Here is an 11,954-nt window from a genome sequence, read left to right on the forward strand (position 1 = left end):
TGTTAGATGAAGGAGACTAGTTAGGAAATGTGTGATCATTTCTCTCTTTTTTACTTTTTTGCCTACATTTGGTCTAAACTGGTGTCGCTTTATTTTTTGTATCTATATGTGAAATTAGAGTTAGATTGGATACGGACAGAGATTATCTATTTCATATACTTCTGGCTAGCAGGACACGTATGTATCACAAGAGAATGTATCCGATAATGTACTTATAAAAGTAATGTACACATTGATCATATTTTAAATTGACTTCACAAGTCTGTTGTCTGTGATTCTTAGCCGAGATAAATGGTGGTTTGAAATATTGCGCTTGATTATGTGTTGTATCTGAAATGTCATAATAATAAAGAATTTGTTTTAGGTCACTTCAGGAGAGCATGGTATTAATTCCTACGCATTTCAGAAATGCAATATTGAAAAAGCACTGACATTTTCACTTCCATTTTTCACTTTTTAGTGAACTTGAAAAATCACTCCCTGTCAATTCCGCTCCGCTCATGATTAAATAATGTTTGAAGTTAAAGAGGCCATCTGAGATCACATTAAAGTTGGACTTTTTGTCAAGTCAGAGAAACCCTAAGTGCTCCGGCATGCTGAGCTAAGTGTGTTCAGCCTCCTCTTCTCTCTCTCTGTCCTAACACCGTGTGTGTGTGCATCACTATGATCTCGCAATCCCTCGCCATGGCAACAGAGGCTGACCATAATGGCCTCGTCGTTTAGGCAGCAGGGAAACAGCTGTGGCAGGTTGGAGCTTGGAGCGGACCAGGGGGTCGACCCGAGTTGAAACGTTCCGTTAACCCTAAACCGCCGGTACGAGGGAGGGTGGACCGGGCTGACCGGCTCGATCTGACCACAGGAGGTCTCACCCACGGATCCACACACCACGAATCATTACTGAGGCTTTTCCCCCAGGAATCCTGAGGGCATACCGCAGTGTGCACACTCAGCAAGTCTTAATGTCACACAGCATTAGAGAGGGATGGAGCTCTCTGGCTGCACCCAGCCCAACAGGAGATGGAACCTGAGGCGCTTATGATCCCTAGGCTCTGTCTACTATACAATTTATACAAAACTTACATTCAATTATACTACATTCTAACATACAGCACCCTAAACATTGTTGTACTATATTTAGATATAAATACGTCCACTGCACTGCAGTTTACAGTGGTAGATAATGAGGAGGGAGAAGTAATGGCAGTTCCATACACAAGGTTTCTCCAAACACCAGCATGTCCTCCTTCAGCTGCAGAGGCACCTTGCTTGGGTTGACTGAGTTGTGTATTTGTAACAATGGAAGGTTTCCTGAACAACCTTAAACAGCTGTGTATGCTAAGTGCGTCCAGGGCTGACAGAGATGAATATGTCTACTGTCCGAACGAGTAGAAGGCTGCTCCTAACGTAGGCAGAGAAAACATTTGAAAAGGGCACGAGGCCTTCAGTGCCTTTCAGAACGCATGTGTATTGGGTTTCACAGAGCACCAGTCATCCAAGACCTGGCCAATCGATGGAGCCCGGGCCTTGGGCGAACAAACGATCGTTCTATCTCAACGCCGTGTGTAGCTCAACACAATAGATACAGGCTCAATATGCAGAGAGATATAGTGAGAGAAAGACAGAAAAAGAGAGAGAGAGATGAAGTGAGCAATGAAGAGAGAGACATAGCGCAAGAGAGGGAGAGAGAGAGAGAGAGAGACAGAGAGAGAGACAGAGAGAGAGAGAGACGGGAGAGGGAGGAAGATGACTGAAATACCGCCCTAAGCTGGCTGTGAACAGAGCAGAGAGGGGAATAGGATGCTGGAGAGAAAACTGGTAAGAAACAGAGAACGAGAAAGAGAGGGAATGATAGAAAAGGATGGGGGATGGGTGGCACACTCCCTCTCATCCATCTCTCTCACCCCATCTCTCTCACTCTCTTTCTACTTTTCTCTTCCACTTCTCCCACCTCTCTCTCTTTGGGTCTCTCTCTCTATATCCCTTTCTCTCCCCCCCTCCTCTTCCCTCTCTCTCTCTCTCCTACCCCCCTTCTCTATGTTCCCTCTCTCTCACCCCCTCCTCTCCTTCTCTCTGTTCCCCCCCTCTCTCTCCACTGCGTTCCTTTTATTCTCTCTTCTTCTCCTCTCCTGGCTCCTCTGCTGTGTCCAGATGGCTCGATGTCCAAGGCATCACAGCGGTCAGGGAGGACCCCACCCAGCAGGCTTTAATCGACTCACCTTCACTCCACTCAAACTACCCAGGACCCCACCACACACACACACACACACACACACACACACACACACACACACACACACACACACACACACACACACACACACACACACACACACACACACACACACCCTCACCCCACCACACACATACAGTCACCTCCACAGCAAGGCTCCTTCTTCAAAGTCACCATATGCAATGGGGGGGGAAAAAAATATTTTTAATTGGATTCTACTCATTTAAAAAAAAAAATCACAATCTGGTTTAGTTCCAAACATAGACAGGTGACTACATGAAGGTCAGGGTATGTTTAAAGGTTTCATTTTGCATGATTGTTTAGTTTTAAACACATTTCACACTCAGCCCAGGAGTCTGAGACCAGCTCTCTACTGCTGCGTTATTCGTCTTTCTCCGACGGGAGTATAGCTGATGAGTGTGTGGAGGTACCCAGATACTCAGTGACACTGGCTGCAGGAGTATATCTGATGAGTGTGTGGATACCCAGATACTCACACTGTCTGCAGGAGTATAGCTGATGAGTGTGTGGATACCCAGATACTCACACTGTCTGCAGGAGTATAGCTGATGAGTGTGTGGATACCCAGATACTCACACTGGCTGCAGGAGTATATCTGATGAGTGTGTGGATACCCAGATACTCACACTGTCTGCAGGAGTATAGCTGATGAGTGTGTGGATACCCAGATACTCACACTGTCTGCAGGAGTATAGCTGATGAGTGTGTCTGTACCCAGATACTCACACTGTCTGCAGGAGTATAGCTGATGAGTGTGTCTGTACCCAGATACTCACACTGTCTGCAGGAGTATAGCTGATGAGTGTGTCTGTACCCAGATACTCACACTGGCTGCAGGAGTATAGCTGATGAGTGTGTCTGTACCCAGATACTCAGTGACACTGGCTGCAGGAGTATATCTGATGAGTGTGTGGATACCCAGATACTCACACTGTCTGCAGGAGTATAGCTGATGAGTGTGTCTGTACCCAGATACTCACACTGTCTGCAGGAGTATAGCTGATGAGTGTGTCTGTACCCAGATACTCACACTGGCTGCAGGAGTATAGCTGATGAGTGTGTCTGTACCCAGATACTCAGTGACACTGGCTGCAGGAGTATATCTGATGAGTGTGTGGATACCCAGATACTCACACTGTCTGCAGGAGTATAGCTGATGAGTGTGTCTGTACCCAGATACTCACACTGTCTGCAGGAGTATAGCTGATTAGTGTGTCTGTACCCAGATACTCACACTGTCTGCAGGAGTATAGCTGATTAGTGTGTGTGTACCCAGATACTCACACTGGCTGCAGGAGTATAGCTGATGAGTGTGTCTGTACCCAGATACTCAGTGACACCGGCCTCTCCTCTGTTTATGGACTCACTTTAAAACACCCCTTTGAGTGACTCCTGACCGTCACGAGAGTATTTCTGTGGACTCACTTTAAAACACCCCTTTGAGTGACTCCTGACCGTCACGAGAGTATTTCTGTGGAAGAACAACTCAGTGGAGGGAGCTCATTGTATTTCCAAGATCTCCTCAATCTTAACCAACTTTCCATTTCCTTTCTCTGTTTTCTCTTGTCCTCCTTCCTGTGTTTCTTCTCTCTCTCTCTCTCTCTCTCTCTCTCTCTCTCCGGTGCTGCTGTGAGAAGCGTCCCACGCTGTGCTGGTTCTCCCTCACACCTCGCTGCAGTGCAGCCTCTCTCACCTGTCTGCTGGCTGCTGGCGGAGCTCAAATGTTGAATCACATGCCTTTGCACTCTTCACTGCGCCTCCCCCCTGCGTCTCCCCCCCTGCGTCTCTCCCCCCCTGCGTCTCCCCTACGCCCCTTCTCCAGGCTACACGATAATGGCTCACTGAGACAGAGCATCTGCGCCATCTATTTTTACCGCTGGTGTTCGTCCCAGCTTTGTCTTCAGGGTGTGTGTGTGTCCCTGTGTGTGTATGGGTGTGTGTATGTGTGTGTGTTAAGAGGGGTATGTGTGTGTGGCTGTGTGTGTGTGTGTATGTGTGTGTGTGTGTGTGTCTGTCTATGTGTCTATGTGTGTGTGTGTGTGTGTGTCTGTGCGTGTGTTAAGAGGGATATATGTGTATCTCTCTCTGTGTGTGTCTGTGTGTGTGTGTGTGTGTGTGTGTGTGTGTGTGAGTGTGTGTGTGTGTCAGGGAGGTGTGTGTGTGGGGGAGGTTTGTCTGAGTCTACCTCACAGACACAGAGGAGCTGAGAATACAGAAAAAAAGTTGGAATCGTGTGAAAGAGAGAAACTAATATTTAAGAAAAAAAGATACGATCACAGAGGGAGAAAAACTGAAAATATGAGACACACACACAGATAAAAGGTCTAATCCAGAATATTTTGGATGTCTTCTCCCCCATAGCAGATGGCTTTGGTTCAGACCAAGCCCTCATTTTGACATACATCTAGTGCAGGGGTCTTCAACCTTTTTCAGCCCAAGGACCCCTTGGCTGAGAGAGACACTGAGCAGGGACCCCCACCCCCGCCGCCCCAAATTTGGGCCTGATATTCATATAATTTATTTGGAACTAAGTGTCAGTCACACACACACACTCCCCTACACATGTTTGAACAGAATTACAAATCATCTGTGACACAAAACTCATTTCAATTTATTCTGTTTATTATTGACATTTTTTCTCCCTTACAGTTAGCCATCACTCTGTATTAAATTAGGGAGGGACAAAGAATTGAATAGCTTGAGAAGCTTAAGTATGGATGAAATATCTCATACCTAGTGAGAGATCTGACGTTTGAGAATTCATCATTCACGTCTTTGGCAACAACATTCTCCCTATGAAGCATGCAGTGCGTCATACATGGCTCTTGCACCGTCTCTGCACATCGCGACACATTTTGGCGAGGGTATATCATGTTCACGGAAAAAATTGTCGATCACTTTGAAAATCTCTGAACTTTTTTTTACCTCCAGGCAGCTGCTTACAGTATAGAAATTCCTCCTGCATCTCATTTTGGTCGACAAATCACAAAAAAGCTAAAAGCTGAGCGTCGTTTGACACATCGGTGGGTTCATCTAATTGTAGTGCAAAAAAATCTGCCTTCGGGAGTTTTGCGACTAGTAGTGCACACATCAGCTGGCAATTCATCAATAGGGCGGGCATTGGGATGCTTTTCAGTTTTTTAACGTACTCATCCTTCCCAAACATTGTTTTGCACATATCACTAGCTGTTGGCAATATTAAACTTTCCGCAATTATGTATGGCTGTTTGGTCTGAGCGACACGTAATGCAACTTGATAAGAGGCTTTTAAAGCTAGCTCGCACACTTTGGCTGATTGTCTCATCAAGGTCTGCTAGCCCTCAAAAGATTTTAAACGGGAAATATTAAATGTTTTTTTTCTTTCAAGTGAGCATGGGTTGTCTTTGAATGTCGTTGCAGCTTTGATGGTTTCATAGTTTCGTTTGATAGCACGGAAGAGCAAACCACGCATAATTCTTCACCATCGGTCTCTTTGTGGGTGAAGGCAAACTTCAGATAATTATCTGAATATTTACGTGTCTTCTCCCGTTTGCGCTTTTCGCTGTTCATGGAAGGGGTGTTGTTATCCTCTGAAGGTAGATCATCTGAACCGCCATCAGTGGTGTCTGACGAGGAGCTTTTGTTCCGAGAAATTACAAAACGATCAATTATTTCAAATTGTATGGTTATGGCAGGTAACGTCTTTTGGCACCAGATAGCTAAATGTAGCTAAAAGTGCATATGTTGCCATTATGATCAAATGATCGCGTGAAGACTCATGGGTAGCCTATGTATTATTTTTAAGGAATAGAAAGCAATTTTTATGTTCTGTTTATGCTTATGTAGTCTTTTGGACGTTTTTAATTTTTGGAAGAGGGTAAAAATGCTTCAGATGAAATAATTTGGCGGACCCCCTGCAGTACCTCCGCGGACCCCCTGGGGGTCGCGGACCCCCGGTTGAAGACCTCTGATCTAGTGGATCGGCGCCAAAACAGACCTGGACCTTTTACAGAGTCTGTGGCTATCGAGGTAAGAAGCCAAACCTCTCCCACACAAAGAACCCTTTTCTGCCAAACAATTCTGGGCCCTCTGAAATATATCACTGTGGATCTTTTTCAGTCTATTCACTCAGCATACTGGGACTTTTGAGGAACCTTCTTTAATTGTGGCCCCTGGAATGAGAACCACCATTCACTCTAGAAGACATAGCATTGTAAGTGATGAGTGGTTCCTCAGAGATAAAATGGTTCTTTATGATAGAATGATAACTTTTCACCTTAAAAGCCGTAACAATGCTGTGGAAAGAGGTTCCACTGAGTTCAAAAGGGTTCTATACAAAGGGGGTTCTGAGGTTGCTGCTAGATACAGCAATTGACAGAACCACCCCAACATTCTCCCGTTATCTTAATTTCCTTTTTGAAACACAAGATTTAGATAATATTGTGCAACAGAAATATGGTTCTCTCTGGCAAAGGTCAGAAAAAGATTGCTTAGGCCAAAATGTTAATGTTTAATGTCAAAATTAAAGCATGGTGAGTAGTTGCATGCTAATTTCCATCAGGCAGCAGGCTAGCTTCCAGACAAACTTGTTTAGCCATTCATCTTCCAAAGGCTCTGTCGCTCTACCCTGTTCCCACGGGCGCTGCTATCGTGGTATTGGCTTACACAATTCATGATTAATTGTTTTGATGTTGCAATTAGTTCTTGGCCATGATTAATAGTGCCTGTTTAATTGCGCATCGAAAGGTAATTACCAGCAGCTCAATGAACACAAAAAAACATGCCATGTTCCTGTTCCTGTTCCTGTTTGTATTCAGGAAGTGTTCCCCAGCATTCACGCCCTGTTGAGCAGTTTGATGTGCACGTCAGCAAGGTCATGAGGCACTGGGAAACAGCTGAGGACCTGTGGAGTGGGGCTGTTCTAATGGGTGAGGCACGGGGAAACAGCTGAGGACCTGTGGAGTGGAGCTGTTCTAATGGGTGAGGCACTGGGAAACAGCTGAGGACCTGTGGAGTGGAGCTGTTCTAATGGGTGGTGGAGAAGATGCACTGACAGCGAGGATCAAAGTCGTGTGCTGGAGATGTTGGGGTTCTTTAAAGGGTTTGGGCCGCACAGAAAAGCAGAAGATGTGTGAGTGTCTGGGGGAGATGGATTTACAGGGCGAAGAAATAACAGAAAGGCAAACCCGTTTATCTTCAAGAGACGTGAGTGTGAAGGAGTGTGAATCCTCATTTCATTTCAGTGCAGCAAATTGAGAGATATTTGGCCCTCTATGAATCTTAACCAGGTACAGAAAGGAAAAGCTTTAAAACAGCGTCCAAATTCTCATGTTTCGGCTAGCCAGAAATGTTTGTCATTTGTCACTGAATCCCATTTGTCACAATGTGATTTGTCTCTGAATACAATCTGGGCTTTGCCAATACCCGTTGTGAATGGCAGGCATATATCATCTGGAGTCTCTTCAATTGCACTATTCTTCATTTTCTCTTTCCATCTTGACGTTCTTGGCTTTCTCCCAATGTGACTTTCTTGTCAAATCTACACAGTATCTGCTGCAGCCGGTGCCAGAGGACCAGAATACACTTTGATATAAATGACCATATCAGATCCACAACCTCAATGTCTCTGCATCCTATTTAAACTTTAATCTTCATTGTGTCTTTTCCTCCATAAAAATACAAAGATTAGAGCATATTTTACACTTTCCCTCCATAAAAATACACAGATTAGAGCATATTTTACACTTTTCCTCCATAAAAATACACAGATTAGAGCATATTCTACACTCTTCCTCCATAAACATACACAGATTACAGCATATTCTAGACTCTTCCTCCATAAACATACACAGATTACAGCATATTCTACACTCTTCCTCCATAAACATACACAGATTAGAGCATATTCTACACTCTTCCTCCATAAACATACCCAGATTACATCATATTCTAGACTCTTCCTCCATAAACATACACAGATTACAGCATATTCTACACTCTTCCTCCATAAACATACACAGATTAGAGCATATTTTACACTTTTCCTCCATAAAAATACACAGATTAGAGCATATTCTACACTCTTCCTCCATAAACATACACAGATTACAGCATATTCTACACTTTCTCTGTGCATCCTGATGATCTTCCTCTCCCTCTAAGCCCTTGCAGGCCTCCCCTAACACACACCAGTGCTCTCGTCTCGTCTTTCCTCCGCTACAGAGGCCAGGCACACTCTGGGTCACTCTGCATCGTGATGGTGTCCTTGACAACGGCGTCTGGAGAGGACTCGGCGTGCCGTCACCCTGGCGACTCACAGGCTTTCAGCTTTCGGCTTTCATTTTTCTGAGAGGGAGCTCAGCGTGAAGACTCTTTGATGTGATACGGAGGCAGAGAGCAGGGGAGCGAGGACCCAGAGGAGATACAGAAGGGGAGGTCACAGCAGTGACACCCAAACTGTTCCTCCGCGGACCCAGAGGAGATACAGAAGGGGAAGGTCGCAGCAGTGACACCCAAACTGTTCCTCTGCGGATCCATCCCCCGGTGACGCTGAAGGGCCCTGAAGATGTCTGCCGTTGGCGCACCCTGATGTCCCGGCCTGGGATCCCTTTGAAAACAAGCCTGGGTCTGTTGCTCCATAGTGAGTGGGAAGGACAGGGACAGACAGAAAACAAATGCTCTTACTGAAAAATCTGTTAGTAGTCTGCTAGTTTATAATATAACCTCTGGACATAGCTTTTGTTACAGTGTAAAATAATTTGTTAGTTTAAAAATCTAATTTCTGGCCACATTTTTATAACACTGCTCTTAGAGGACAATGATCCATTGAGCGCAGGGTAATGTGTTGAGTAACCGATAACACATTCACACTTATAAAACCGATGGCCTGTTGGTAGGATTATATGTAAGTGTCAAGTATTAAAATCCTGTCACACCCTGACATTATTTGAGGGGTACACCATGGCCATTTGTAAAGTTAAAATGAGACATTCTGTACAGTGACATATTTTGGTAATAAGGATTGTAAAATAAAAAGTGTTGCCTAAATAATGTATAGAACACCATACTATGTAAGCATACCTATGCAATCCAGGAATTAAACCTCACGCAGGCATTTTAATCGTGGATTACTTACATCCAGCAATGCTCCCTGAAGGCAAATCAAATGCCTGTTATGGAAGACGGCGTGCTATTTACAGAGCAGCATGGAGGCAGATGAGATGAGAGACCCTCGGAGAGAGGTCTGCACTGGAAAAGGGAAGGCAAAGTGTAGGGAGCCCAGCCACCTCTGTGAAATGTCTTTTAAAATCATTTGTTGTTGTTTACCACTGCAGTAAATGTGGTGTTAGGGCAAACAAACGATTCAAATAAATATGTGTGTAAACTGTGAATACAGCTTAGGTAATCTGCGTCTAAAGACCAGTGGGTATGAATCTCTCTCATTAAGGAGGTCTGGAGCCTGGGGATCTGGCCCTCAACAGGGGTGTGTGTGTCAGCGGGCCAGAATAAACACCATTAAAAACACCCCCACCAAAATAACACAGGATCAACACACCATGGAAACACATCCACCAAATTAACACTAGATAAACACACCTTTAAAATCACCACCTCCACAGGAACACCACATAAACTCCACCAAAATAACACTAGAAAAACACAGCATTAAAATACAGCCACCAGAAAAGCACCACATAAACACACGATACAAAACACCTTTACCAAAACACCACACACACACACACACACAGTGCCACATAAACACAACAGAGACACACCATAAATGCGACACAATAAATGAAAACCACGTCTCATCGACACAATATACTGAACCCAATAGCATCAGCAAAGACTCAAAATAGAGAGAGTTCAAATACCCCTGCATCGATACACGATACATCATCAAATAACATCATTAGCAACCCACATAAAGCACTCCCACCAAAACAACATCACACTGACACCGCAAAAAACACTTAACAACATAATATCATTGCTTTCACCAAAATAACCGCACATCTGTGGCTCTCGTAACACATAGGCTAAAATGGCATCACATCTACAACCCACACACAATCATTTGACTTCACATCACATCAGAATAGGCAACACAACACTTTCCTTCCGTGAAATAATCTTAAAAGGACACGCACAGCGATGCTCCTCCTCGTTTGGGTAGGATGGCTGGGTGATTTGTACATGTTCTATTAAGTTGATCCAGAGAGAGAGGCATCTTAAGTAACCTCAGAGGATTTTAAGAACCTTTTTAACCAATGATGCATATGTCCGTGCTTCCATTGTGCAACAATCTCAATCAATATTCCATTCTGTGGCAGATAGATTTGGATGTCAGTCCCTTGCAACAGTACTCCACTGCCGTTTAGGATGCCAGAACTCTCCAGATGGAAACATAAGCAGAGAGGTTGAATCATTCTATTCAGGAGACAGGATGGAGCCTAATAGTTTCTGATTCATAAGGAGATCGATATGTGAGAAGTCAAATTGTTGAGAGATATCATTACCTTCCTCTGTGTGTCTCAGCACGCGAGTGTGTGTGTGTGTGTGTGTGTGTGTGTGTGTGTGTGTGTGTCTGTGTCTCTGTGTCTCTCTGTGTGTGTGTGTGTGTGTGTGTGTGTGTGTGTGTGCGTGTGTGTGTGTGTGTGTGTCTGTGTCTCTGTGTCTCTCTGTGTGTGTGTGTGTGTGTGTGTGTGTGTGTGTGTGTGTGTGTGTGAATTTGTTTCTTTCCATGGTAAGCAGAGGCTGAGACAGTTCTCCCAGTATCCGGCCCACATTCATCTCCTGTGTAACTTCATCTGTTCTCTACAGGCATCCATCCCCTCTGACACCAACCCCACAGGATTGTGGGAGATGGATGCTGTCATCAGGGGCCAGTCCATCAACAGTGTGGTGGATTGTGGGAGATGGGTGTGGCAGCATCAGCAGGATTAATGGTTCTCTGAGGAACAGACTCGCCATATCCGCTCATCGTGTTTTTTTTCTCCATCAAATCCCTTTTAATTATGACAGTCGCACACTTGTTTTTAAAATGACTCACTTGTTTTGGGTTTGGTCTGATCACCAATGCAACCCTCCGTCCTCCCCCCCCCCCCCCCCCACCCACACGCACACACACTCACAAACACACACACACACACACACCACCACCACAGGAAATGGTAAGGAAACCTGAAGCCTTTTCACAGAAATCTTGTCCTCAACCCCCGACTCTCTCTCTCTCTCACACACAGACACACACAAACACACACAAACACACACACACACACACACACACACACACACACACACACACACACACACACACACACATTTTTTCTGGCAAAAATCCCCGAGGGAAACAACGATGGAAGGCACGTCACTTGTCTGGGCTCATTTTGACAACTTTTCACGTCACAGTGGCTTCTTTCCTCTCCACACATCTGTCTATGCTGCCCAAAATGAAAAGCAGAGACAAGGCCAGTGGTCAGCTGAGAACACAAACATGTACTCGGCCCCAATATGAGTCTCCTTGAGTGACGGCGGCGCAAGTTTTGGGAGAGAACTGAACAGATTTTGCATGCATATCAAATTCACGTACAGAGTGCTGTTCAAAAGCTGTTCTTGAAATAGCTTTGCATCTTCACATTTTCAGTAAAGGTATCCCATCGTCCTCAACCATGTGCAGAAGTGGAGAAGATCTCAACATATCCTCTGGATGCCAAAAACC

At 44.8% G+C, this 11,954-nt stretch overlaps 1 protein-coding gene across 2 annotated transcripts in view; it reads left to right on the plus strand.

Moving 5' to 3' along the window:
* Positions 1–368, plus strand: part of LOC105911134 (noelin-like) — a 23,850-nt gene extending 23,482 nt beyond the window's left edge. For both annotated transcript variants that reach the window (XM_031570114.2, XM_012839921.2), the window contains exon 7: positions 1–368. This exon is cut by the window's left edge and continues 1,109 nt beyond it. The gene's annotated coding sequence lies outside the window, so the exon portion shown is untranslated.
* The last annotated feature ends 11,586 nt before the right edge of the window (positions 369–11,954 follow it).

This window comes from Clupea harengus, chromosome 7, assembly GCF_900700415.2.
Source record: "Clupea harengus chromosome 7, Ch_v2.0.2, whole genome shotgun sequence".
Taxonomy (NCBI): Eukaryota; Metazoa; Chordata; class Actinopteri; order Clupeiformes; family Clupeidae; genus Clupea; species Clupea harengus.